The sequence below is a fragment of the Dipodomys spectabilis genome, unplaced genomic scaffold (assembly GCF_019054845.1).
Source record: "Dipodomys spectabilis isolate Male_0828 unplaced genomic scaffold, ASM1905484v1 ptg000581l, whole genome shotgun sequence".
NCBI lineage: Eukaryota > Metazoa > Chordata > Mammalia > Rodentia > Heteromyidae > Dipodomys > Dipodomys spectabilis.
In genome coordinates, this window is record NW_024871258.1 from 1,537,782 (window position 1) to 1,543,410 (window position 5,629).

The window sequence follows — 5,629 nt, forward strand, 5'->3', positions numbered from 1 at the left end:
ATATTCTATGTTTGCATAATGTTCATAATTTATTTTATTGTCTCCTAGATATACTTTGAATTCTACATTATTTTATAATATATAGGGTCATTAATGTGTCCTTTCCGATTGCATTCCATATAGAAACAGTTTGATTCCTTTTTTTTTTCTAGGTCTTAATATTATTTTTCTTTGGGATAAAATGACAATGTTGTCTAATTAGAAAAGTTTTGTAAAGTTTATGGTATGTAAAAGCTTTTCTGAGGTGAAGATTTAATACACTGATATCAAACTAAATTGAATTATATGAATTACTTGTATTGTTACACTTGTAATTTTGTAATCAACTTTTTAATAACTGTTTTTCATTTCTTGCATCTGAAGAGTGAAAAATATGGAATACTTCTCAAATTTTCATATTATCCTTGTGCAAGTGCCATGTTAACCTCTGTAGTGTAATTTGAGTATACGTACTGCTGAAGCATGTAGTATCCTCTAAATTTAAGTAGTTAATGATGCAATCTTTATACAGGCTTATATCTATGGGTGCCTACCTGTAAAAAGGAAACCTTATTGTTCCTAACAATGCTATCGATCTTATTTCTCTAAAATTCTGTGAATAGTGGAAAAAATTATATTGATCAGTCGATTGCTCACATTTGCAAATTTTTTTTGTCAATGACTATCTTAAGTCTTTTTATTTGGAATTTGATCGTACTCTCAATTATTTATAGATAGGTCCAAAGGTGATGGCTTTTTCAAGTACTTATTTATCCAACTGAATTAGCTTTGTGGACCTAATGGATTCAAAGTAAGCGTTGCTTAAGAGCTACTTCTAAACTTCTTCAGCTGACATTTTCCCAAATGAGGTGTTACTGGCACAAATGTCTACCTGAGCCTTTACCCTTCTTCCATGTGGGAACAGACCAACCAGAATATCTTACACTGACAGCATAGATTGTCTTACTGGAACAAAACTCATCTTGGTTACAAGGGATCATAGAGAGCTGAACAGTTCAAACAGAGCTGTTCAGACTAGAAGGTATTTTATCAAATTATAATTGTTTATTATATCTTCCATTTCAAAAGTAGCTAAAGCCAAGAAGGTGAAAAAATTGTTAGTATGCATGATTACTTAATGTCCTGGCCTATCTACCATCCAACTGGGCAGGAACTTACACTACTGCCTTTTTATCACCAAATATTTTCATAGTCGCAGGAGAAGTCCATGTGTTTCTCCTCGTTATTAGGCATTAAATTCATAATGTTTTAATCACAGTGTTTCCTCTTGCCTCCATGCTGTAAATCTACAAAGGGTAAAGCTTTAGGTCTAACTATATCAAACACTGAGGTAGAGATAATGGAATAATACTTTAAAACAGAGTTGCTTTTGAGACAGTCACTACAACAGAACAATGCAAAACGTGTGCCTTTTAATTATATTATATATAGTTATATATTTTATATTTATATGTGCTGATCTTATATTTCACACAGTGAAACTTACTGGAATTAGTTGATAATTTGACAAATAAATTGATATTTATTTATTCCAATAAATAGAATTGGAATATAAATAATTAGGTTTAAAATATATATTAGAATATAAAAAGTATCAATGCAATGTCTTTAGTATAAACTTGTGATACATTCCAACTGTTCTTGGTCTTCTGAATCCACATGGTAAAAAAAGCAATGTTTTCCGCTAATCTATAATGGATTTTAGTCTGCTGTTCTGTTTATTGATTTAACTCGCTTGTCCCAAACTGTCTTTCTCCATATTTCTGAAAAATTCCTACTGATTATGCCCAAATTTTGCTAAGATGTCTAAAAAATATTATTCTTCTGCAGTACCCATGGGTCCTAGGATCCCAGGTCCCAGTTACCTGCATCATCAGATAACAAGGGCAATACTTCTCACCCAGGCCCATGCAACATGTCAACACAAAGTAATTGAAGACCCATCTCAATTTCTCATTTCCTATGTTTCAGGGCCCCAATTCCTTGAGATCCAGGAATTAGCAGTAAGCAATTGTGAAATGCAAGGCAACTTAAAATGAAGGATGAGCAGAAAATTTGAGAGAAAGTACTGTAATTCAAACATTCAACTTACAGATGACCAGCCAATATGAGTGAACAAGTTCACAAAGTGTCATAAGATTATTTTTAATACCCCTCCCCTATGATTAATGAAAGATTTTATTCCAATATAAGTGGGCCAAAAAATAGTTCCTGGAAGGATAGATCGATAATTGGTCTACCAAAGCTCGGAAAACTTTACTTAGAGGTCAAATGTAATTCAGAAAAAAACATTTGAAGCACTAAGGAGTGCTTCAAAACACTGGGACTTCAGTACAACATGGTTCTGTGCTATAAAAATGTCACTCTCAAACCAATGATAATCTACATTTAATCTCCGGAAAGTGTATTCCTTTTCAAATAAACTTTTTAAAATCACATTCGCCAAAATAACATTTGACAAGTTGATGATACTTAGTAACTTACAAATTTTTCAAGTGTAGAGAGCAAGTTACAATAGAGTTGAATTATTTACACAGCACTATTGCCAAACACGTTCAACCATTCATTAAAGTGTAGAAATAGTATCACCCAAAATTTGTGTTTTTCATTAAGGGCCTTCCAGAAATGTGTTAAATAGATCAGCCTCCTAAATATCAAACCCAAACTTAAGCTAATAAATTTCATCATTTAATAAGGTATATTTTAAAAAGTCACAAATAGTTGCCTTATCATATGTTATTTTATGTTTTCTCTCTGTCTAACATAGTAAGAAATGACTTTAAGACTTGAATATGGGTACTCATCAGAGATATGACAAAACTAATATCTGTCTTCTATTTCTATAGTATTCCTCTCTAGGTATAAATTTTAATTTTCTTCTATTTCCAAAACTTATAGATAGTAGAAAATATTATTCCATGTAAAATAAAAGAATCACACCATTGTACAAAGCCATTTATAAAAATTCATAGTTAGGAATACATTCTAAGCCATTTTTAACTTTCTTTTTGACTAAAGGTTAATCTTCCAAATGGATGAGAATAAAATCATGTTTAGGTGTCTCACGTCTCCAGTCTTGCAAATTGTTGCTGCTGATGAATGAATTATGGAAATATAAGCTGACATCAGTTCAAGAATATGCAGGATTTAAAGTCCATGGAATGTATATAAACCTTTCAAAGTATTAATAGACAGTTTAACCGTATGACTATAAGGAAGTTGAAACCAGAATGGAAATATACTAAAGACATAGAATGAATGAAAAATGAACAAGGGGCAATAAAGCTAGAATAGTCAATGTACACATATGATAAAGGAAGTGGTAAATTGGAAATAAGTCTTGGAGAGAGGATTGGTTGAGAATGATGGAAGGAGTGACTCTGATCTAGGAGCATTGGGCAATTAGATGGATATATTTAATTGTAACACAATTGCACAACCTTTTAAAATTCAGTTAAAAAACACGAAAAGAAACAAAAACACACAAAAAATCACAACCAAACAGCAATCTCTAGAGAGTATGAATATGACCTCTCAAAATTTTAATCAGTTAATGAATGGCAGTCTTGGGAAAAGCAAGCAAAGCTGTTCAAAGAGGGAAGTTTGGAATAGGGGAGAATTTTGAACAGAATTAAATAGATTGTCTAAGGTTATAAATCACCTACATCTGCTGCAAATAGTATCTTTCTTCTACGAGTTTTCTGTCTGAACTGGATAATCCAGTTCTGAGACACACTTGGTAGCTTGTGAGGATAGAATGGAAGAAACAAGATCAAGAACCCATTACTCCACTGGAGAGAAAACAATCCTCTATATTTTCTCTAATCTCTCTTCACTACTCTTTCTTCATACTTTGAAGTCAATTGATTTTGAATTATATTTTTCCTTCTTTCTTCTGTCAAAGTAATTGTTCAAAGTAATTCATTAAATATTATTTGCCATTTTCTTCTTTCACGCTGTTTAATTGGCCAAGTGAGTACATTAACCTTCCCTCTTGCATTTGGTCGCCATGAAACAACATCTATGTTAATGCTGAGAAATCTAATGTAAAACTTTGTCTCCAGTCCAAGAAGATGTGCTCACAAATATTTGGCTTTATTTTTTTCTTTTACCTTGAAAGACTTCTTGTGTCTAAAGTGCCCACAAAAATAAGTACTCCATCACTTGTTGGTTCAATCAGAATTGTCTAACCTCAAAGATATATTTTGCTAACATGATGCTTAGAGGAAACCAAAAAATAATGCACTTTTATCTTCTCTCTTAAAATTCTCCTTACATACCGTATCAGGAACAGTGAAGTTATTCTATGCAAAATTATTTCAATAGATTATTTTTCTCTTGGTCTTGCATTTCTTCACCAAGATGTATGGAGGAGAATAGATTTAAATCACCCATACCTTGGAAGACAGTGTCTGTTACAAAAGGACAATGCTTCTATGTCCCACTTCTATGTCCTCCTCTTAGCTCTTGCCGGAGTTCCAATTAATCACAGCTTCTTGGCTTCAAGTCTAGTGAAGCTGAAGGACTATACAGGCTCCACCACTGCTACATCTTCATTATTTGTCTTTTAAAACTCTTCAAGTTGCCTCATTGGATGTGGAATTTATTTTCATGTCTTGCATTGTAGTGAGCCAAATGGGCTCTGTAAAATCACTTTAGGGAGTAAAAATACTAACACAATTTATATCAAAAAGTTTCGGCCTCCCTTCACTGCTGTAGACAATACGCTTAGCTAAGGCTTCTAAGAAAACTATTCTTTATTAACTTTTTCGTTTGCTCAATTCTTTTCTGAACTTTTTGGCATATGTAATAACAGAAGTCTTCACTATCTCATATTAATAAGGATATTATTTTATGTGAGCCACTTAGAAATGTGAAATAATTGGTATGAAGTATCCAATCAGATTTTTTTTCTGTGTTTCACTGCTTCACATCCAAACACATTGTGGAAAGTGTTACAAACAGAAATGTGTAATCCCAACACCGTCTTTCATTGTGGAGGGCATTTTCTCCCTAAATATTTTGACTCAAATTATCTTTTTCAGAGAATTACTGTTTGGTAATTAAAGGTAAATTCACAAATTTTGATGCCTTACTTTTTTAAGAACTTTGAATTTAAATTCCAATACAACTTTGTTTCAAACAGTGAGAATATAGTTCCTGGGTAAGGACAAATCCAAGGGAACCTACAGGATTTACAGCAAGGTTTCTCAGGTTTGTGTGTTTAGTGTGAAAAAGATCCATCTTCATCCACAATGCTCCCTCTCTACTAAGTCTCTTTGGATTTCTTTGCATGAAAGCCTATTCTTCCAGCAAATTTAAAATTTTTTAATAGGCTAAGTTGTTAAAAATTTTGAACAATTAAAATTTAACTGTCATCACTTTAAAACTCTTGAAAATCCTTTATCACAACCGTGAATTCACCAATCCTAATTCCACCTTTACCATCAAAAAGTTAACATGCTGTTTTCATGATATAGTATCCATGCAGCTATTATTTTCCAGTGGCTTTGTTATGTGTATATATAACCATATTAGCTGATGCTAAGCAAAACGAATTCCAAGATATGGAAACAGATTTTTTTCATTTGTGGTTGTTGTTTCTGATGAACTATGTGATTTCTGTTTT

At 32.4% G+C, this 5,629-nt stretch overlaps 1 pseudogene; it reads right to left on the minus strand.

Moving 5' to 3' along the window:
* Positions 1-367: 367 nt before the first annotated feature.
* On the minus strand, positions 368-464 carry LOC122100510 (annotated as a pseudogene).
* Positions 465-5,629: the final 5,165 nt, after the last annotated feature.